The sequence below is a fragment of the Cebus imitator genome, unplaced genomic scaffold, assembly GCF_001604975.1.
Source record: "Cebus imitator isolate Cc_AM_T3 unplaced genomic scaffold, Cebus_imitator-1.0 Scaffold194, whole genome shotgun sequence".
NCBI lineage: Eukaryota > Metazoa > Chordata > Mammalia > Primates > Cebidae > Cebus > Cebus imitator.
The window spans coordinates 1,027,052-1,051,080 of record NW_016107509.1 but is presented as its reverse complement, the minus strand read 5'-3'; the positions used below and the strand labels follow the sequence as shown (position 1 = coordinate 1,051,080).

The 24,029-nt window shown below is 37.8% G+C and overlaps 1 protein-coding gene across 1 annotated transcript in view; it reads right to left on the bottom strand.

The window, feature by feature from the left end:
* Positions 1-24,029, bottom strand: part of ELMOD1 (ELMO domain containing 1) — a 75,808-nt gene that overhangs the window by 49,747 nt on the left and 2,032 nt on the right. The gene's annotated exons all lie outside the window — the stretch shown is intronic.

The following is a 24,029-nucleotide window of genomic DNA, read 5'->3' as shown; positions in this document are numbered from 1 at the left end:
CGGAGTGTCACCATGTTGGTCAGGCTTGTCTCAAACACCTGACTTAATGAATGATCTGCCTGACTCAGCCTCCCAAAGTGCTGGGATTACAGGCATGAGCCACTATGCCCAGTCTAGCCTTTCATTTGAAGTCACCTGCTGGAGAAATTGGGAATTTCATGAGCAATCTCTTCAATAGTAAGCTTTTCCTTTATTTTGGGTATCGTTCCTATATCTTCAGGAATAGTATTCATAAGAAAAAATAAAAATGAAGAATAATCAAATTAGCCATCTGGGTTTCCAGATATCCAGTAGTCTTAAATCTGTTAGCTCCAACTTTGTAGAAGAAGTACAACTCAAAAGTAACTAGAACAATTTTGCATGTTCTTCACATGTACCCCAAAACCTAAAATGCAATAAAATAAATAAATGGGGGGAAAAAAGTAACTAGAAGCAACTAACTTTAAGATCAAAGGTAACTGCTAAAGAGCTCAAGGACAACTGTTAAAGAGCAAGGTACTCCACACAAATGAATGATGCCGCAGGCCCCATTTTCTTTTGGCACTGTGAACAGAGCTGTGAGATTTGATATTTGCATAGCACTTTTCACAGTTTATGATTTGCTTTCACAAAGTGTACATCAGGTTATCAGGTTTCTTCCTTTGGATAAGGAGGACACTAGGAGCAGCCTACAAAGTAGCAAGTTAGGATGAGATGGGATAAAACAGACTACACAAGAGAGTGTCTGGAAGTGGAGGGAAGTTATCACATGAGAAAAGAGACAAATGGAATATCCACTGCAGCAGCAATGCAAGGAATGAATGTATGGACAAAGAGCTGTGGGCAGAGACACACTGCCAACTAGAACAGCTCAGAGTGTGGGAACTCATGTTTAGCTCGAATAAAAGCCAGTCTCTTATTTAACACGTTTATTTCTGTAGATGTTCCATACATGCTTGAAAAAACTGTCTATACACCAATTTAAGACTGTGGTTGCTTTTGGGAAGAGAGGCAGGGTTTAGGATTGGGGAGAAGAAAAATGATCTTCAACTTGGTGTGTTTTATTTCTTAAAATAAATCTGATGCAAAATAAAAGAAAAAATAACATTTATTTATTTTGAACAGTGGGAACATATATTATCCTTTGTACTTCTGTGGTTTTTATAAATGAATCCAAATTTTAACTTAATTTGGTAGGTCCCACCCAACACTCAGATCATAGTTTCTAATACATTCAACAATAAAAGCATCTAGGGGACCCTGGATAAATGATTCATTCTAAAGCTGGGTCAGGGCAAGGTGAACCTGAAGGATCTTGTACCACAACAGAGTGAAGAGGTGCTTAAGATAAACAAAATGGGGGTGTGTCAAATAAACATAGCAGCCAACTGAAAGAACTCCCAATGGTCAAATAATTGATGTAGCTACCCTGCCCTCAAGGAGGTGGAGCAGGCCAGGTGCCCAGGCTCACATCTGTAATCCCAGCACTTTGGGAAACTGAGGCAAGAGGATTACTTGAGGTCAGTAGTTCAAGACCAGCCTGGCCTACATGGAGAAACCCTGTCTCTACTAAAAATACGAAAATTAGCTGAGTCTGGTGGTGCAGGCCTGTAGTCCCAGCTACTCGGGAGCCTGAGGCAGGAGAATTGCTTGAACCCAGGAAGTGGAGGTTACAGTGACCCAAGAATGTACTACTGTACTCCAGCCTGGGTAAAAGAGTGAGACTCCATCTCAGAAAACAAACAAAACAAAAAGCTTCCCTATCCCTTAAATATAAGCTGGACATGCGACTTTCTGAGTACATTGTGGAAAGGGGAAAAAAGAATAACTACAGTAGGATCAGGTGCAATGGCTCATGCCTATAATCTCAGCCCTTTGGAAGGTGGAGGCAGGTGAATCACTTGAGGCCAGGAGTTCAAGAACAGCTTGGCCAACATGGTGAAACCCCATCTCTACTAAAAATACAAAAATTAGCTGGGTATGGTGGCAGGTGCCTGTAATCCCAGCTACTCGGGAGGCTGAGTCTGCAGAATTGCTTAAACCTGGGAGGCGGTGGTTGTAGTGAGCCAAGATCATGGTACTGTACTCCAGCCTGGGCAACAAAGTGAGATTCTGTCTCAAAAAAAGAAAAGGTCAGGAGATCGAGACCACTCTGACCAACATGGTGAAACTCCATCTCTACTAAAAATACAAAAATTAGCCAGGCCTGGTGGCATGCACCTGTAGACCCAGCTACTCAGGAGGCTAAGGCAGGAGAATTGCTTGAACCCAGGAGGCAGAGGTTGCAGTGAGCCGAGATGGTGCCACTGCACTCCAGCCTGGGTGACTGAGATTCTGTCTCAAAACAAAACAAAAAAATACTCTGATTGTAATGTGAAGAATATATTATACTGTGGTAAAATTATAGATATAAGATACAGTCTACAAATGTGTTACAATAATCCAGGCAAAGATAATAATGGCAGGTTAAGGCAATGGACAGACAGAAGAGTGAAAGATATGAGAGATGACAGTTAGAAGGCAAACTCAATAGGAACTTTGTTAATTGATTAATTGGGGGGTGGTCGGTAAAGGAAAAGGAAGAGTTGAACATTATGCCCACGCTTGTGGCCAGCAACTGGATAGACAGCAGAATTATTCATTAAGATATAAAGTTTTGAAGAAGCAGATTTTGGGATCTGGTTGTACAAGAGGTCTCTGGAACATTTTGAGATTTCAGGACCAAGTGGTAAAGATTCATGGATCTGAAGGTCAGGAAGACAACGCAGGTTGGAAACAAAGATTTGAGCTTCCTCAGCATGCAGATGTTAATTAAAACCATAGTTCCAAAGGAATTACTAAAGAAGTAGCATATATGACACTTGTTCATAACAAAACTCTTTGTCATTAGGATACAATTAAAGGAGAATTCTCATGCAAATAAGGTAGTAAAGGATGGATTGCGTGTTAGAAATAATTTATCTAAATTTTTAAGAAGGCTTTACCTTTAAGTGGTTTGATTTCATTTAGGTATAAAATTGGTTTACCTCAAAACAATTTATTTCGTAATGATGTGAGATAAATGAAATAATATTTTAACTCCCCACTCTTTACATAATGGTTCTCAAATTTATCCCTTGAAAAAACTTCTTGAATGCTTATGTGTCCAACATTGTGCTGAGTAATGCAGCATAGTTCAATACAGTGAGAGAGCCTTACGATTTAAGAGAAAATTTGGCAAATATGGCAGTGAGTGTGCATGTCATTAAGAGCACAAGTTTTGGAGACAAAGTTCTTGTGTGGGATCTACCACTAGCCAAGTGGCAGCCTTAGATAAGTTGCTTGACCTCTCTAGGATTAAATGGGCTAAGTAACTAAATGAGCTTGTAGGGCTGTTCTAAGGATTAAATGAACCAAAGCATGTAAGGCACTCAGCATAGTTACAGGTATGTAATATACAGTCAGTGAGTAGTATTTATTATTAGTATTATTATTTTGTCATTCTTACTATGTTCTCTTCTAAAGTAAAAGATCATTTTGTCAAGTGAAGAATCACTTAGGAGACTGTTAAAATAAATTCTTGCAAGTTGATGTGACCCGAACTGGGGTGATGACAGAGGGGAGAGAGAGAATTGAACAGAGGTAAAAAATAGAGGGTAGAATCAAGTGGACTTACTGACTGAATGGGAAAAGTGAAGGGAAGGAAAATAACCATTAGTTCTAATTGTCTGTCCCCCAAACAGGAAACAAAGACAACAATTAGATCTCATTATCTGTCCCCCAAAGAGGAAACACCAAAAATGGCTTTGGGTGGCAGAAGAAGCCTGTGCAAATGCTATTTAACTCATTATTCACGGGATATTCATTAAATAATTATGCTGAATGTTTGATATAGAAAACACAAAATTACTGTTTATTTTTAAAGTCAAATAGCTTTGTTTTAAAGGAGACCCACTTGTTAACATTCTATTTACTGTTAATTAGACAATCTGTGTTTAGCACATCATAGTTGTGTGCGTGATGTTCTGAGCCACTATTGATAAGAAATGCCCTTTGAATTATTTTCTGATGAGTGGTACTGAGTTCATCTATTTCTTTCTACTAAGCCTCTGCTATAGCCAAAACAGCATTTCTCAAGTGGTTGGGCAGGACCTAAGCCTGGGGAGAATTTTTTCAAAATAATTTCAACCTCAATTTTAAATTCAGGGTGTATATTTGCAGGTTTGGTACATGGCTATGTCGTGTGATGCTGAGGTTTGGGGTACGATCAATCCTGTCAGCCAGGTTGTGAGCATAGTATTCAATAGTTAGCTTTTCAACCTTTGCTCCCCTCCTTTCTCCCAACTCTAGTAGTCTCTGGTGTCTATTGTTGCCATCTTTATGTCCGTAAGTACCCAATGCTTAACTCCCACTGAGTAAGTGAGAACATCTGGTACTCTGTTTCTGTGTTAATTTGCTTAGGATAATGGCAAACAATCGCATCCATGTTGCTTCAAAGGACATGATTTCATTCCATTTTATGGCTATATAGTATTCTGTGGTGTATATATAACACAGTTTCTTTATCCAGTTCACTGTTAATTAGGGCACTTTGGTTGATCCATGTCTTCATTATTGTGAATGGTGCTGTGATAAACATATGCATATGTCTTTTTAGTCTAATGATTTATTTTCTTTTGGATATATACCCAACAATGGGATTGCTGGGTCAAATGGTAGTTCGTTTTAAGGTCTTTGAGATATTGTCAAACTGCTTTCCATAATGGCTGAACTAATTTACATTCCCACCAGCAATGTATAAGCATTCCCTTTTCTCCACTGCCTTGCCAGCATCTGCTGTTTCTGGACTTCTTAATAATAACCATTCTTGCTAATGTTATCTCATTGTGGTTTTGATTTGCATTTTTTTCATGTTTGCTGGCTGCTTGTATGTCTTCTGTTGAGAATTGTCTGTTCCTGTCTTTTGCCCACTTTTTAATGAGGTTGTTTTTTGGTTGTTGAATTGTTCAAGTTCCTTATAGATTCTGGTTTTAGACCCTTGTCAGATGCATAGTTTGTGAATATTTTCTCCCATTCTGTCCATTGTCTGTTTACTTTGTCGATCATTTCTTTTGCTGTGCAGAAGTTCTTTAGTTTAATTAAGCCCAGTTTTAGACTCTTGCCAGATGCATAGTTTGTGAATATTTTCTCCCATTCGTCAGTTGTCTGTTTACTCTGTTGATAGTTTCCTTTGCTGTAGAAGTTCTTTAGTTTAATTAAGTCCCACATATCAATTTTTGTATTTTGTTGCAATTGTTTTTGAAGACTTAGTCATAAATTCTTTCCCAAGGATAATATCCAGAATGGTGTTCCCTAGGTTTTTTTTCTAGGATTCTTATAGCTTGAGGCTTTACATTTAAATCTTTAATCTATCTTGAGTTAATTTTTGTAGATAGTGATAGGTGGGGTTCCAATTCCATTCTTCTGCATACGACTAGCATGCTATCCCAGCATCATTTATGGAATAGGGAGTCCTTTCAGGATGGGGAGAATTTACAAACACACTTCATCTGCATAGCATTCGAACAATAAGGCAGTCATGATACACTTCTCCTGTGTTTTTACACACCAGCCTATTGACTTTAATATGGTTACAAGTAAGTTACTTACCTGGTTTATATCTGTTTGATTAATTGAAAAATACATATATTTACTTTTTTTTTTTTTTTTTACACATGATATATGCAGTATATTTATAAGTCTTTGAACTATTAATGAGACATTCACCTTTAATATTTGCTATTAGAAGGTATGAAATTTTTTTTTTTTTGAGACAGGGTCTCACTCTGTCGCCCAGGCTGGAGGGCAGTGGCATGATCTTGGCTCACTGCAATCTCTGCCTCCTGGTCCAAGTAACTCTCATGCCTCAGCCTCCATGCACAACTAATTTTTGTATTTTAATTAGAGAGAGGGTTTTGACATATTGCCCAGCTGGTCTTGAACTCCTGGCCTTAAGTGATCCAACTGCCTTGGCCTCCAAAAGAAGTACTGTGATCACTTTACCACCACGCCTGGCCCAGATATTGATGATTGTTTAATTCAGCTTTACTCAGTTATTAGTTACATATAGAAAAATTCACACTTTTTGTCCAAACATAAAACTTTTAGGCCACCTGTTTCACAAAAATCAAGATGAACATAAAAACCACTCTGTGCGTTGTCCCTTCTCAAAGACTTCTTCTCTAGAGGTGTTTTTCACCTGAGGGAGACATTAGAATTACCTGCTCTATGTTACTAAATAAATTCCTAATATTGTTCCAAAATGATCTCTTTCATGTCTCTTTCCCCTCTGGACTGTATGCTTTTCTAGAACACCCATGGAAGGGTACAGTGCCTGACACACTGTGTGCTTAATATATATTTGTCAAAATGAACTCTTTTAGAAAAGTGCACTTTTTTTTTTTAATCAGCATTATTCAATCATAGTACTAACAAAACAAACTGCAAATCTCCCAACTGGAAGAAAACAAATCTGTACATTTATTTTCAACTAAAATAAAGAATATGATTCTAACCTTGGGTTTCCTAACCCATTCCCATGATCTGTAGTAATTTCTTTCAATGTGTACAGGGACATTGCCCTGAACTCATCCAAGGGAAGGATCAAATGATTGTGCTTATCACATCAAACGCCCCTAGAGATCAGTTGATACTTCTGTGCTAAGCTATGGGGTTATCTGTCTCTTGTCTTTTTTTTTCTCCGTCCCCAGCTGGGAGAAAAGGGGCAGTAATGAGTGTGGTCTGCTACTTCTGAAAACTCATTCTCTCACCTGGCATCAAGAAACCTGCCTTGCCTCCTTTGAGCAAGAAGCCCCCTGAGGCTCTTTGTAAAGTGCTACGGGTAACCCTAACTCTTAGAAGTCGATCTCTCTATTAAGCACCCCAGGAATGAATTAGAGACTCAACTAGAAGGGACAGAACTCCTTTCTTTAAAATCTTGAAATCCCTACATGAGACGAAGGAAACTACTTTCTATGTAGCACTTCACATTCTAAGTTTATCCCCAGTTAACAACCCAAATGCCTGTGGAATCATACTATTTATACATAAATAAAAGATAATCTATGAAGTAAATACTATTTCATTTTTATAATCTTCCTAATTCGAGATTATCCCAGTTTAGTAAAAAGTTGTAGAGAGCACATTTATAAACAAAATTTAATTTTAAAAATTGTCTTAAAGTTTTGTGAAATTAATAATAATAGCTAATATTTACAAAGTGCTTATTATGTGCCAGGCAATATGCTATAAGCTTTACTTATATTAACTCACTTAGTCTTAACTATCATCTGATGGAGTAAATAATAACAATTATCTCCATTTTGCAACTGAAAAAATTGAAACACAGAGGAACTTTCCAAGGTCACACAGCTAGGATGTGGTGGAGATTCAAGCCCTCAAAGCTTGGCTCCCAAGGTAGGGCTATTAATTCACTTTCCTGTGCTGCCTCTGGAAACCAGAGGTAAAATTCTGGATTGACATGAGAACTGAAGAGAATACACAGTGTATTCATTTCAAACTAAACTGAAAGCTGGGGATAATCAAAGCCTGGATGTACATACGCACCTGAAAACCTAAGAGTATGCCACTGGGAGCTACCTGGAGGACTCCCAAACAAAAACAGTTACCCTGCCACTGAAAACTAACCTCTTTCCTTTCCTGAAGCAAACGTATTACAGATCTAGAAGTTTCTAAACAAGAAAATTTTATGGGAAGAAATTATACAACGAATTGAAAATACATGAGTTTTATATTATTCTTTATTGAGGCTACATTTCCAAGGCAATAAAAATTGTTGGCAGTATAATTCTAAAATAACTGAAAGTAAAAATATCCCCCACCCAAAATGTAAATCAAGGTTTTCTAAGCCTTGGGCTTAGAAAATCCGATAAAATTCAAGCTTCTGGTCCACACTGTTACTTATGTGGTGATCTCAGTCCCCAGTCTTCAACCTGTTCCTTCCTTTCAGTCTACCTCTGCATGCTTTAGTCTTCATAATATATCACACCTTTCCCCTTTATAGATGAAAATATGTTAATTTTATGCTATACATAAAATATATCTAGTGGGTGGTAAAATATTTCAAATTGCCTAGGAGATATATACTAACTTGAATGAGTTCTTGAATTCACTGGAAACCAAAAGAAGTTCCATGGTCCCTTAGGTTTCCCTAATTGCTTCTTCATGTTTTCTTTTCACGCTGTAACACCAATCAGAGGAAAAAAATCAAATCACAAAGGTCACCCTCAAAATATAATTCCTGTAATTAGTAATAACTAGAAGATGAAAACACGTTCCATGTTCCACTCTCCTAGATTTAGATTAAAAACAAAGTTTAAGCAAATTTTTAATTTTTTTTTGGTTATTTTATTTTATTTTATTTTAGCAGTAATGAAAAACAAAACAAAACAAACAAAACACATTCCATGTAACAATAAGGTTGTGGAGGGCAGGGAGTTCACACACAATTTGACTTTGCTAATGTACATTCAAGATCAGTTTATCTAAATTATTTGCCATGGATTAATTTGCTCAGCTTGGGCTATTCTCATTTCAGGTGAAAGAAGAAAGAAAACAATCACATGTTGAACCATAGCCTCATAAAAAATAATGTTTTTAGCCTCCTCTTCTAAAGATAAGATTGATCCAGCCGGGCGTGGTGGCACACGCCTGTAATCCCAGCACCTTGGGAAGCTGAGCAAGGTCAAGAAATCGAGACCATTCTGGCCAACAAGGTGAACCTCATCTCTACCAAAAATACAAAAATTAGCTGGGCATGGTGGTGTGCACCTGTAGTCCCAGCTACTTGAGAGGCTAAGCCAGGAGAATCGCTTGAAACTGGGAGGTAGAGGTTGCAGTGAGTCGAGATCATGCCACTGCACTCCATCCTGGGGACAAAGTGAGACTCTATCTCAAGGAAAAAAAAAAAAAAGATTGATCCAAAGTTGATCTAGGTAGCAGAAGGAAGCCTGTAGCTAGTTTGGTTCAATACCATTTGTCCTACATATTTTTGGTTGTTTTTGTTTTTGTTTTTTTGAGACAGGGTCTCACTCTGTCACCCAGGCTGGAGTGCAGTGGTGCAATCATGGCTCACTGCAGCCTGGACCTCTAGGCTTAGGTGATCCTCCCACCTCAGCCTCCCAAGTAGCTGGGACTACAAGTGCATGCCACTGTGCCTGGCTAAATTTTGTATTTTTTTGTAGAGATGGTGGTCTCACTATGTTGCCCAGACTGGTCTTGAACTCCTGAGCTAAAGTGAGCCGCCTGCCTTAGCCTCCCAAAGTGCTGGATTACAGGTATGAGTCACTGCACGTGGCCTACCCTATCTCTTTATTATACTGTGTCACTTTAAAGCTTTTCTAAGAGTAATTGAGAAAGTTTCCATTAAAAACTACTCATACATTCTCTTTAATCTGTGTGAGAAATTTTCGTTTCTCTCTTGACTGGTCTGACAGTATGCACATGTGGCCCTTCTACAGTCTGATGAAATCATAATGGTGACATCCCTCAATCAGCCAGTCAAGTACAGATTTTGGAATCAAACAGAAATAGATACAGGCTTCTCTTTTTCCACCCCTTCTTCAGTGATGGCTATGTCTGGGTGACATAAAATGAAGGAGAAAGGCTGATATTCTGTATTTATATGATTTTTAATTGGTGAATGATAATTATATTATGATTTGTATGTGATGTTTTGGTATATATATACAAAGTAGAGAGATTAAATCAAGCTAATTAACATATCTATCATCTTATTACTTTACATTTTTTTTGTGGTGAGACACTTGAAATTTACTCTCTTTGTTAGAAAGGCAATGGAAAAAGTTGACAAAGGCCAAAACTAACAGATAATTAAAGCCAATGTTGTTGTTGTTGCTGTTGTCGTTTTTGAGATGGAGTCTTGCTTTGTCACTCAGGCTGGAGTGCAGTGGTGCAATCTTGGCTCGCTGCGACCTCTGCCTCCCAGGTTCAAGTGATTTTCCTGCCTCAGCCTCCCAAGTAGCTGGGATTACAGGTGCATGCCACCACACTCGGCTAATTTTTGTATTTTTAGTAGAGACAGTGTTTCACCGTGTTGGCCAGGCTGGTCTCGAACTCCTGCCCTCAAGTGATCCACCTGCCTTGGCCTCCCAAAATGCTGGGATTACAGGTGTGAGCCACCGCACCCTGCCACCAATGTAGTTTTAAGATGTAATTAATTCCCGTCACAGCTCCATTAATTCTTTATTATGTTCTGCACATATCCATGTCTGTGGATGGTTTTCAAGAAATCAGAGAAAGTTCTCCAAAACAAGCCTGCCCTTCTAGCAGAAGCACGTCTCTGAGGCAACATCAGGCAAGAGCACAGACGGCTTGTGGATGAGTAGATGGTAAGCCACTTGCCATGTGAGGGGCTGGGCTCTCGCTGAGCTGACCCACAAACACAAGGGGTCAGTCTTTTGAAATCAGATGGGCCAAATATGAGATTCAGGTCTGAATTAGCAAATCCAGATAATGGCTAAGTTTGCATCCTGCTTCATATGTTGTCAGATCCTGAGAGGCACTATGTCTATGCAAGGAGGACCTAGACAGGTGAGGGACTCATAGATTTCAAAGGATATAATGCAGGAAGACTATACTGCATGAAACAAAAGGAGAGAGAAGAGAAGGAATGGGCAAGGAATAAAAGAGAAGAAAATAAAAGAAAATTTTCTAAGGTTATTTGTGAGCATTTGAAGCATGAATAAAATGCAATTTTTGACGCTATACAGTCATGCACATGAGGAGAGAAAGAAGCAATATGAAAAATTACCATCATGGATAAATGAAAAATCTTTCAAATTATCCATTTACATTTCACACAGGCTATGCATCATCTCATATTAGAGGTACAATGCTCAGGTATAAAGAGCTCCCTGAGGCCACATTCCAGAATTTTCCTTTCCTCCTCCAGTGACTAGCTTGAAAAACACTGCTGACACTCATTAAAATGACAACAAAGAAGGTTTTTATCCCCTTCATGAATAAAACACTCATGCAGTGTTAATTTCTGTGATTTATAGCAAGGGAGGTCCATGCCAGCTACAGAATTCAGGGCTGCCTGCAAATGTATTTATGATCTGTTTCAAAGTCAGTGATTTTCTGGATTTCACTGTAGTTGCCTACATCTTATGCACCATTTTCACGGAGGCAGCAAAGCATGCAGGATTGATGAAATTCACCTCTCAAGGCTGGGCACCCTGGCTCATGCCCATAATTCCAGCACTTTTGAAGGCCAAGCTGGGTGGGTCACTTGAGGTCAGGAGTTCAAGACCAGCCTAGGCAACATGGCAAAAACCCATCTCTACTAAAAGTACAAAAACTTAGGCAGGCACGGTGGCATGTGCCTGTAGTCCCAGTTACTAGGGAGGCTGAGGTGGGAGAATCACCTGAGCCCTGTAGTCGAGATCGCGCCACTGCACTCCAGCCTGGGACACTGGAGGGAGATCCTGTCTCAAAAAGAAAAAATGAAGAAAAAAATTCATCTCTCAGCTACAAAGGAATAAGGAGACTTCAAAATATATATTAGTAATCTATTTTGCCCCAAACATCATCTGAATTTTGTAAATTCTCAATTTTATATTTTAGTTTTAAAATTAAATTTCTCAATGAAACCATGATAAAAGAATGATAAACTTATGTCTGCATAAAAATTCAATGGACATAATTTTGCCAATCTGATGGTTTTGGCAAAATTTTTGCTTTCATACAATCAGAACATAGTGAAAGCATTTATCTAGAAACATTTAATGGGAAAGTTCAAGCAAATTGGGGCATTCCAGCAGCTTGGAGGCAAGCAGAGTACTCTGTTCTTAAGGCAATGCTACCCCTGACCATGCAGAAGAGGTAAAAGCATTCACTTAAAGAAATTTGACCATTTAGACTGAGCTTCTGCAACAATTCATAAAGTAAAACAAAAAAGCAGTTTTTAAAACACTTTAGAGGTACGATTACGCATGGCTTAACAGATGTTTGCTGAGTGAATATTATTTTATTCTTTCCAATGGTATTTCATTAGTGCCATCAATGATAGAATCTACCATTATTTTATGTACCCCTAAGAAAAAATAAAATGCTGGTAATTAAACTACAATGCATCTAATTTTAGTGGTGTGGGGGGAAAAAAGGTATTTTAGAATCAGTGTAATATAGCAAGACTGAAGCCTACTTACTTCCGAATTCTGAGCTATAATGGTTCTGCATAAGAATTTATTGGTTGGTGACAAAGAGTACTAATGACTCGCAGCATATCACACTACAGGATTCTCATTTCCTCAATCTGACGTTTTTATTCAGGTTAAGCCAGGTTAAGTAATTCCAGAATATGTTATACGTTGTTGATAAAGCAACTCATATCCTTCTAGCCTCACTGGAGAGCCTCCCAGTGCTCTTAATCCACAGTCTCTGAGCCCTGGATCCTTTGCTCTGTCACAATCCCTCCAGCGTACCTACCCATGCATACACTTCTCACACATACACAGTGCTCAAGACAACTTCCTTTTAACACACAGACAGCTTGGATCATAAACATCTCTGGAGTAATTAGCACTCCTTGCCTCTACACAAACGGTGGGTGAGTAAGTACATTCTTGGTTGAAGGCACAGTGCGCTCTACTCCAAGCTTCACTTTCCTGTCCTGTCTCATTCAGCCTCTAACACATGTGAAGCTGCTTCTTAAAAGGCCCTTTTTGTGGCTTCTGTGATCCCATGTTCTCCTGGTTTTCCAGCTATCTCACAATCATCATTGCTGATGTATTTAACACTTATTTTAAAGTCCTTAATTTTTTTTTTTTTTTAGACAAGGTCTTGCTTTGTCGCCCAGGCTGGCATACAGTGGTGCAATCTTGGTTCATTGCAACCTCTGCCTCCCAGGTTCAAGCGATTTTCCTGCCTCAGCCTCCCGAGTAGCTGAGATCACAGGTTATGTGCCACCAGGCCCAGCTAATTTTTGTATTTTAAATAGAGATGGGGTTTCTCCATGTTGGCCAGGCTGGTCTCCAACTCCTGAGTGAGTTTTTAAAGTCTGTGTCATGGATTTCCATTTATGCATGACAAATAAAACACATGAAGTCCCATTGATATAAAAATTAAATTAAAAAGGTACAAACACACAAGACTAAGGGCAACAAAAGAACCAGATGTCAGCAGAATTCTGGAAGCTGAAAGGGATGAGCAAAAGGTAATTGGCTTAGCCTAATTACCTGAGTCTGCAGTGGGGTATGTGACTCAGAAGTAATATAATTTAGAATACAGAATCTCAGCCTTTTTTAGGAATTAGAGGTGCCCAATTCCTCTAAAAGTGAGAGTGTAAGAAGAAGGCAAAACTAGAGGCTTGGTTGAAAGGTTTCTGTTGTTGTTTATTTTTTAAATACAGGGTCTTGCTCTATTGCCCAGGCTGGAGTGCAGTGGCACAATCTCGGCTCACTGCAACCTCCACTGCCTGGGTTCAAGCAATCCTCCTGCTTCAGCCTTCCGAGTAGCTAGGACTAAAGGTATGTGCCACTGCACCTAGCTATTTTTTTGTATTTTCAGTACAGACATGGTTTTGCTACGTTGCCCAGGCTGGTCTTAAACTCCTCCTGAGCCCAAGCAATGTGCCCACCTTTGCCTCCCAAAGTGCTGGGATCACAGGTGTGAGCCATTGTGCCCAGCCTGGATGAAAGTTTTCACAGGAGTAGTTAGGACCTAAGTCTCCTTTTTCATCTTTTGAAATTAGGCACAACCCCTCTCCATTCTATCAGCAGAGATGAAATTTACTTACAAAGAGGTTGAGCTAGAGAGGCTCTGAATTTGGTGATGTAGGAAAATGAGATTGAATTGTCATATTAAATATAAGGAGGTTGCATGAAAATCTACTTGGTAAATGTGAGATCCTTGCCATCCTTCTCCTACTCAACTCCCAGAACAGAGGCAGCCAGCATACCACTCCTCAGGTAGGATATTAGAGGAGTTATCGCTCAGGAAATTGGTTCAGAGACACACACACAGCTCTCCCACAAAGAAGCATTAGCCCCCAACTGGGCTACTATGTAACAGGTGGTCAACAAACCCCACCTGTGCACAGAGAGCATTTTAGTGCCTCAATCTTAAATATGAACAGACAGCCAAGGATTACCAGACAATTAAGGGACATTTCTGAAATGAATTACAGAGACCCATAGCAAAAGGAAATCTAAAAGAAAAAGAAATAATGCAAAGAGAAGAAAACCATCAAAACATTATAATTTTCACAGATATAAGAAAAATATTATACTCATTAAATAGGAACAGGAATCAATAAAAAGGAACTTTAAAAGAATTAGAAAATGTTCTTGGAAATTTTATAAAAGTGTCTGAAATGAAAGACAAAGTTGAAAATATCTATCAAATTTGAGAGAATCTGCCAGAAGAAATTAACAAAAGAAGTGACAAAAAGACTCAACATCCAAATTACAGATATTCTAGAGAGAAGGAAAATCGAGAATGTTGATGAATAAATTATCAAAGAAATAATACAGGAAACTCTCCAAGAACTGAAGAACATGAGTCTCCAGATCAAAAAGACCCACAGGGTACCCAGCTCCTTGAATAACTAAAGATCCTCACCAAAACACGTTATGATAAAATTTTACAACATAAAAGTTTCCAGAGGAAGAACAAAAACAAGCAGTTCACATAGAAAAGACCACGTCTTAGGAGTATTCAATTTGTCAACGGGAACACAGAAGCAAAAAGAAAAACTCCAAGAAAAAAATATTTCTAATCTAGATTTCTATACTTAGCCAAAATATACAGTGCAAGGAGAAAATGACAATTTCAGACATACAAGACCTTCCATTTATCTTTCAAGTATGCCTTTTCTGGAAGCTTCTGAAGAAGGCATTCTATTGAAATGAAGATGGGTAATGAGAAAGACATTGGACCCAGGAATCAGAAAATCCCATACTGGAGAAAGGTGAAAGGATTTCTTTTAGAATGATGGTGAACAAGACCGGGCGAGGCGGCTCATGCCTGTAATCCCAGCACTTTGGGAGGCTGAGGCGGGCAGATCATGAGGTCAGGAGTGTGAGACCAGCCTGATCAACATGGTGAAACCTTGTCTCTACAAAAATACAAAAAATAATTGAGTATAGTGGCACGCATCTGTAATCCCAGTTACACAGGAGGCTGAGGCAGGAGATCGTTTGAACCCAGGAGATAAAGGTTGCAGTGAGCCAAGATCGTGCCACTGCACTCCAGCCTGAATGACACAGCAAGACTGCGTCTCAAAAAAGAAAAAAAAAAATGATGGTGAATGTAAGGCCCTTAACAATAATCTCACCAGTTCAGAGTGCATTACAGCTTAAGGATGTCTTCATAAAAAAGCTAGAACTGACAGATTATTTGACATGTATGAATGTATGCAGAAAATATTCACAACTCTGTTGATTTGGGGATAATTGGGATATGCATTAATAATAAAATTAATAGAAAATAAGATTAATTGGCTGGGCATGGTGGCTCACACCTGTAATCCCAGCATTTTGGGAGGCCAGGGCAGGTGGACTGCTTGAGACCAGGAGTTCAAGACCAGCCTGGACAACATGGTGAAACCCAGTCTCTACTAAAATACAAAAATTAGCCAAGCATGGTGGGACCCTCCTGTAATCCCAGCTACTTGGGAGGCTGAGGCAGAAGAATCACTTGAACCCGGGAGACAAAGGCTGCAGTAATCCAAGATCATGCCACTGCACTCCAGCTTGGGCGACAGAGTGAGATGCTGTCTCAAAAAAAACCAAAAAACAAAAAACAAGATTAATAGAAATTAATAGAAGATAAGAAAAAGAAAACTAGAATTACTAATTCTTGAGAAAACAAAAAGTCATACAAAAATATAACAAGCTATAAATAAAATTTACATTGTCTAAATAAACAGTTTAATAAAAATAGTGATATCAGGATAACTGAGGAAGCAGAATCGTGTATAAGAGAGAGGGATTAGACATGAAAGTGAAAATTTCACTTCTATAGTGGAAAACCAATAGATCTGATACTTTGAATATACTGAGAAACAGCAGTATAAAGAGTTAAAAGAATTAAAGTGGTATTCCTGAGAAACACATATCTGGAGTAGAGATGGATTAGGGAATGAGTTTTTCCATTAAAAGTCTTGTAGCAATACAATGTTTTAAATGATGTGTAAGTGTTCTTTTGATATAAACAAAAACTTTAATTTTAAAAAGCTGCCATGGGGCTGTGATTTCAGCCCAGGTGGAGGCACCAGTCACCTCTTGAGATCTAGCGCCATGAAACCTTGACTTAAATCACACTTTTAAAAAAATAAAAAAGAAGAAGAAGGAACTAAGGCTTGAGGAACCAGAGCATTTGCCTGCAACAAGTGGAGGAATTATCAAAACCCAAGCCACTTCTGGGACAGTATCCATCAGGCAACACAGTACAGATGTGTGTGAGTTGGTTTTGACATTAGATGAAGATGAATGGAAAATATTTAACAGGAATGTGGAAGAGTTTGAGTAAACAAATGCTGACATGGTTCAATGTGATATAGGCTCATTAGCTAACAGCACGTCCAAATCATTTGATAAGGTATTATGAATTCTTCGTTTAGGGCCAAAAATAATTAAAGGACAGATACGGCTTTTCTGAAAACTACATTGGAAATGGCAAGAATATTTTTTACACAACTCCTCAGCTACAGCATATATAGAAAAGAAAGCTGCAGGATGAAAAACAGAAGAGATATTGTTGCAGAACAGCAATATGACATGTTAGCATCATACAAATTTCATAAAAAGCAATCAGTAGACATTGAAGTGGATTTGCTGTTGTTACTAATTTGTTGTTGTTACTGTTTTTTTTTCTTAAAAAAAAAATAAAAAAAACCTCCAAAGGCAAAAGTAACTTAAAACTTAATTTAAAAAAATAAAAATTTGTTTTCTGGAAAAAAAAAAGTGCCACAAATTATAGATTTTTTTTTTCCCAGGGGTATATTTTTGAAAACTCATTTTCTTTTAGAGATACCTACTGAAATATTTATAAACAAAATCATATGGTATCTGAGATTTGCTTCAAAATAATGTGGATAGATAGAGGGTAGGGTTAGAGATCAAATAGCATTGGTCACGATTTGATGATTTTTAATTACTGAGATTCATACTATCCTATGTACTTTTGGATATATATGAATTTTTTTTAAAAAAGGTATTAAAAAAAACCAACAACAACAAGGTGCCATCTACAAAACTGAGAATCACCGCAGGAATGCTAGGCATTTTTTTTTTTTTTAACAGCCAAGCAAGGCTATAATAATTAGCACCCAAATTGGTTTATAACAGAAGTTAGAGGTAAATCTATTACTCTTTAATAGCTTTTGAACACTATTTAAAACAACAATGAAAAGGAATTTGGTATTTAACCCATACCATTTCCATAACTGACTTAGTTCTCTTAGGGTCTCTTTGAATCCTCTAGTCTGGGGTCCCCAGTAAGCTGTTAGGATATAGTCTTTTTGGAGATAGGTCTTGCTCTGTTGCCCAGGCTGGAGTGCAGTGGCACAATCTCGACTCAATGCAACCTCTGCATCCTGGGTTCAAGTGATTCTCTCACCTCAGCCTCCCAAGTAGCTGGGATTACAGGCACATGCTACCATGCCAGGCTAATTTTTGTATTTTTAGTAGAGATGGGGTTTTACCATGTTGGCCAGGTGGGTCTTGAACTCTTGTCCTCAAGTGATCCACCTGTGTCGGCCTCCCAAAGTGCAGGGATTACAGGCATGGGCCACTGTGCCTGGCAGAGGCATTTTTAAAATAATTATTGAGCTTTTTCCTTAGAGGTATAACATATAATAGTGTATGTTAATGACATCTTAGATTCAATAAAATATGGCAGATGAGTTGAGCAGAAAAAAATAACAATTAAAACATGGCACACTCTTAACAATGCTTCCTAATTTCATAAATGTTAAATTGAAGGAAAAAAAATTTGTCTTGGAATAGATGAAACACAGTATTTATTTGCCCGAAAAGTATCCTTTCTTATCCCAACCCTTCATCTACACACTACATCCATTTTTAAAATTAGCATAGCCATGGAATTACATCTACCCTCCCTTTAAGTTTGCCAGTAGTATCTCCACCTCCTCCTACTTGTGTTCATAGCACTGGTTCGAAAATACCAGCTTTGTATGTCTCTCCTTCCGGCCAATGCCAAGCAAGATGCCTTGTTCCATGAATACTCAGGGAATGAAAAAGCATTCCATTTTGTGCCTTTCACAGTGCCGTGTGCTCAATGGGTCCCACATAAATACGGACTCTCATCCTGTTTATTACTGCAAGAAACAGAATCTAGCTCTGCCAATAAGCAGAAATGGAATTTGTTCTGAAGGCAACTCACAGACTCTCCAGGTTGGCTAGAGAACTGGGTATGAGGTTATGTAGCCAAAAATAACAAAACTTAGAATGACACAGAACTGACCCAGTAAACAGACCTCTACTGCCACCACCAGGCACAGACTGGAGTGGCCCCATTGACCCTCCAGCACTGGTCAAGGGATATTATGGACTGGAACATCTGCCACCGGGGCAGAGTTTGGGTCATGGGCCCAGGCCCAGGTGCAAGAATGTCTGGGGAAAGGAAGCATCTGGCACTTTCAGCTTCTAGAGTAGAGAGTGGGCTCTGCCTCACCGTGCAAGAGCCCCTGTGATGGTGAATTCTGTCTGTCTACTTGGCTGGTCAAAGTGTGCCCAGATTAAACATTATTTGTGGGTGCACCTACAAGGGTGTTTCTGGATGAAATAAGCATTTGCATTGGTGGACACAGTAAACCATTTCTCCTTTACAGTATGGGTAGACATCATCAATCCAAAGAGGGTCTGAATAGAAAAAAAAGGCAGAAGAAGGAAGAAGTTACCCACTTTTGCCTCCTGCATGCTGGGACATTAATTAGTCTTTTCTTGCCCTTGGACTGGAATGACACCACCAGCTTTCCTGGATCTCTAGTTTGCAGACAGCAGATTGTAGGACTTCTCAGCCTCCATCGTGGAGTAAGCCAATTCCTTATAATAAGTATCTTAATGTAAATATATCTCCTTTTCTCTGGAGAACCTTCACCAGTATAACCCACAACATGGACAAGAGATTCAGATGGCATTGTTGGAAAAGAATGACAAATGTCCACTCTGTGCTATAAACAAATACTTTTAAAAGTCAAAACACAATGCAGAGTAAGGACAGAGTACATGCAGAGTACACTCAGAACGAACACATGTTCATCTTTCATCGTTGTCCAATTTGATTAGGTGTGCTGTGCAATTTCATTTTAGGACTTGGACACAAGCCTATTTTATGGCCATTCAAAATACATATCATCATTTTGAACTAGAATTTCAAATATGATCTTAGATAATTAAAGAATAACTGGAAACAGGCTCTTTAATTTAACCTAGTGATAGTCACAGAGTAGATGCACCTATTTTTAGTTAGAATGATTAATTACCTAGGGAATAACTAACACATGGAAAAGAATAAGATCATATATCCATTATAAGTTAAAGAAATGATGTACAATAGTTATCTATCACATATATGTTACTAAGCTGAATTAGACATTGGCAGATTTGTGTATAAGTGCCTGAAAGCTCAATTTAAACTGCAGAATAAGATTTAGGAGGTGTTTTTTGGTCATCTGAACCAATGTCCCACCCAATGAAAGCATTCTGTCGCTCTGACAGGTGGCTGAAAATGCATCACTTTCAGTGCAGTGTGTTATATATTTTGCTTCTGACCTTCTTAGATCTGGACTCCATTCATCTATGAATCCAACAAAAGTAGAGCATTAATTCCTTCTGTACTGTTTGCTAATGCTCAAGTGAACTAAAACTATGTTTTGAAACCCAAACTGTTGGTAAACTGGGACTTCTACATTATGTTCTTAGCAAGTGATTTTAGAACCTAAATGAACTTCACATCCATCCTTTTAAAATATAATCTTAGTTCCAGTGCTCGTTCTGGGCTAAGAGATTTCCAATTTAAACCTGATTGTCATCCAAATTCTCTATTGCTTTAGCTTTGCATTTTGATCTATGTACATCTGAGTCCTTGATAAAATTGTAGAAATGTCATGGTCAAATAAAGAGCTGTAAGGTAGACCAACAGAAACCAGTTTCCATGTTGGCTTCCACACCTATGAACATTCTTTGGATGTAGCTGACAAACTCGGCTATGACACTACATTGCAGACTTCTTTTCTGCCTCTCACCCACAAAGATAACTCAATATTCTAGTTGATAAATGTGTGCTAGAAGGATTGTGGATATATAAAAATTTGATAATTCTGGCTCTATTTTAAATACTTCAGGTTATCTACAGTTTAAAGGAATAGTAGAGAAAAATTTTGGAACAGCAAAACTCTTTAGTGAAGTAAAAACTATAACTCAACCCATCTGTTTCATAAGTCTCGATTTTAATATTTTGGATTCACATATTGGGCTACATATACATTATCCATGAGACAGAATATGAAAGTCAAAATTCTATGTATTTTAGTAAAGGCTTTTAAAATTACGACTAATAATGTACATAATTTAAATACCTTTGATAAATGTTTACCATTTTAAGAGAATGTACAATTGAACTTCTAAAAGCAATTATTATTTTTTTGCTCATTTAAGTGGATTTTGAAGCAAAGAAAACCTGAAATTAACATGCCAGTATTTATGGAATATGGAGTCTTCAGAAAATCTGGATTCCAAATTTTGAAGGGTGGAATATTCCTATTTATTTAAAGGAAAAGGTAAGAAATGTACAGTAAATTCATTCCAAAGATTGATTCACATTTTAAATATTTATAATGCCAACTGGTAAAAAAGTAAAAAAGATTTAGGGAACAGAGTTTCTGATGTCACTGGTGATATCTGTTAAACTAAAAAACAGCTGTGAGATAAATAAATAATTAGTTTCATTATGAATGAAACCTTCAAAACATATGGTAGCCTTTGACCAACTACCTGCAGAAAGAGGTATTTCTGCAGAAAGAGAAAAGAAAAACAGAAGGAGAAAGAAAAACAGAAAGGAGAGTTATAATGTTGAAATGAGCTCTTATAACCAGCATTCTAATTACCCAAGTCCTAATCCCAATAATTAAAATGGAAACTAACGTTTAAAAGTTATGTAAAGACCTTTGAATCTGTAGTTATTTGCCTGCATGAGGCTGATTTTTTAAAAGAGGCTTAATGAGCTCTCCTTAGGCATTTGCCACAATCATTTTGCTTTGCACCAAAAAAGCAAAAGCAAAAAAAAAAAAAAAATCAAATTGTTAATTATTTCGATGGCATCTAAAATATCATATAGAGTACCCAAACATTGTATAACTTGTCTACTTTCATTGAGAATAAAGTTATTCATCCCTTGGAACCACAGCAACACTTAGAGTTTATTTTATAGATACTGAGATTAGGGTTGGCACAATATTATTTTTTTAATGTGCATATCTTCCATTTTACAGCATGGAAACTGATATAAAATATGACTTGCTCATGGTCAGCATAAGTGAGCTGGAAGGTTAAAAGCTCCCAGGATGAAAGAACATACTGTCTTCGGAATCTTTAAACTCAGAGATTCACTGAGGACTTAGAATGTAAAATGTAAATAGGGCACACAATTTCAGTCAAGGCTCTCTCTGGGTGATAGTCCACATAAACTGTCATTGGGGATTACTGCAGTAGGCCTTTCTTTAATAAGCTGTGTTCTTGTGAAGCCTTGCTGAAAACAAAACCTACGGTCTACTTGCCTTGAAATGTTAGCAATATCAGTACATTCCTGACCACATTTTTTTCTCATATACTATCAGAACTACAAGGCAGAATGTGTTTAGCAGACACTATAAGAGGAACAGTAAAAAAACCTGAAATAGAACTGTTTCTGCTCTGTTGAAAGGATAATCATTTGATAAGAAAGATCCTAATGAGCTACTTAATTATAAGTTTTAGTATAGGGTAATTTTTATAATTTTAAGGCCTTATTATAAAATTTTAAGTGGAAATTTAACCACACATATGAACACTCAAACACATGAGGCTCTTCTGAAGGATGGATCCTAAGAAAACTAGATTTGTTAACAGAAGTGCAATCTAGAACAGCACTCTATTATCAGTTGCCAGAGTTTGTAAATTGGAATCTTCAAGAAATGAGTAATTGTTCTCTACATGGACTGCATTGGTTTGATCATCAACTTCCCTGGAAACTTACTAAGTCATTCAATAATGAAAGTAGTTTCTGGGTCTTCAAAGACACATATGTATGTGATGTGCTGGTTTTTTGGAATTAACTGCATTTGGAACATTCTGACTACGTCCTCTGTGGTACTACAAGCATAGAGTCATTTTCACATAGCGCTATTTCTGTAAAATGTATACTCTTTCCATCATCAGAATCTAGTTTCTTAAAGATAGCTGGACCAAGTCAGAAATCATCTCAATTTAATTTCTTTTCCTACTTGAAGCAACAGATTTGCTAAACCAAGACATCTGCTTATCTTATTTCAGAGATTTGTGCCAAGAAGCGACTGACTATTGATCGGCATCTCAAATATTATATTTAAATATCTACTTTTATATAAATGTAATAAAACATTTAAATGATATATTCCAGTATTGAGTGATGACGACTTTTTATCTGAGGAGACCAGGATGGTAGTAGAATAGTAAATGATCACTTAGGGTATGAGTCAAGAGCAGATCAACTGCTATGTTAAATACGCTGAGGTGCATTCACTCAAGTACCGTCTGCCAATTCCTGCAGTTGTCCCTTTGCAGCTATCTCTTCCATTCCCATTGGCAACTATTTAAAATCTTTCTTTTAGAATCCCCCTCGCTTCCCTCATTCTCAGCAGGCCACTCTGTCCTCTCAGTAAGGCTACCAGATCAAATCCTTCAACATCCAGCACCACTCTATTCTACTATCTATTAATACAGAGGTACAGAGGTTTTTTGTTGTTGTTGTTGTTGTTTTTTGTTTTTCTCATTTTCTCCTGGGATAAGATCTCACTGTCTTATTCAAGGCCAGCCCTTTCAAAACTGCTAGGCATCTCACTCCCTGACTGTAGCTGCCCAGCATAATTCAGTGTCTCTCCCAGGCTCCTACAGTAGACACGCCCCTCCACCACCACCATAAACACACAAAACTGGCACAGTAAGTCCCAGAACTTATGATGCAGATCCCTCCCCCTGCCCCATTTCCCCTTGTCCTCTTTGCATCCTTGGCACCTTCCACGAAGCCTAGCAAGCAGAGATACCCAACCAATATGTGTTGAAGTGAAACTGTTCACTTTTAAGCATGAGTTATTTTCAAAAGCTTGAACCAGAACTAAGCTTGTCCCAGATTGTCTGCAGAACAGCATATGATTTCTGCTCCACTTTATTTTTTCAACCCATAAATGACCCAAAAAGGAAGAATGAAACATTTCCAATAACTAGGGTTGCTAGAAAAATACAGGCTGCCCAGTCGAAACTGAATTTGGGATAAACAACTAATAATATTTTGTAGTATAAGTATGTACCATATATTATATGGGACATAGGTATTCTAAAAACAATAATTCACTGTTCACCTGAAATTCAAATTTAACTGGGTAGCCTACATTTTTATTTGCTAAATCTGGAAACCCTAACAGTGATTTGTTAAAAATTCTCAGAGGGGTCAGAGAACGCTTCCTTTAAGGCACCTGGAGATTTGTATGTGAGCTCTGCAAACTTCTCAATCATCCAGATTTTATGTCTGTTAATGCAACTGGGTTTCTTTTGAACATCTAAATAACATGCTTTAAGAAATGCTGCTTAATTTATTATATGACATTTTCACTTATTTTGACAATTTCATAGAATCTTCCTTCTAATACAATATATCAAAGATTTTACGAAGAATACTGTAATTTTGCTCAAGATCTTTTGGAAAGCTAACATTTATAGAGTTATTATCATGCCTCAGTTAAGTCCTGGCTGCATGTATTAATTTTGGAAATTTTCAATTAAATCAGCAGA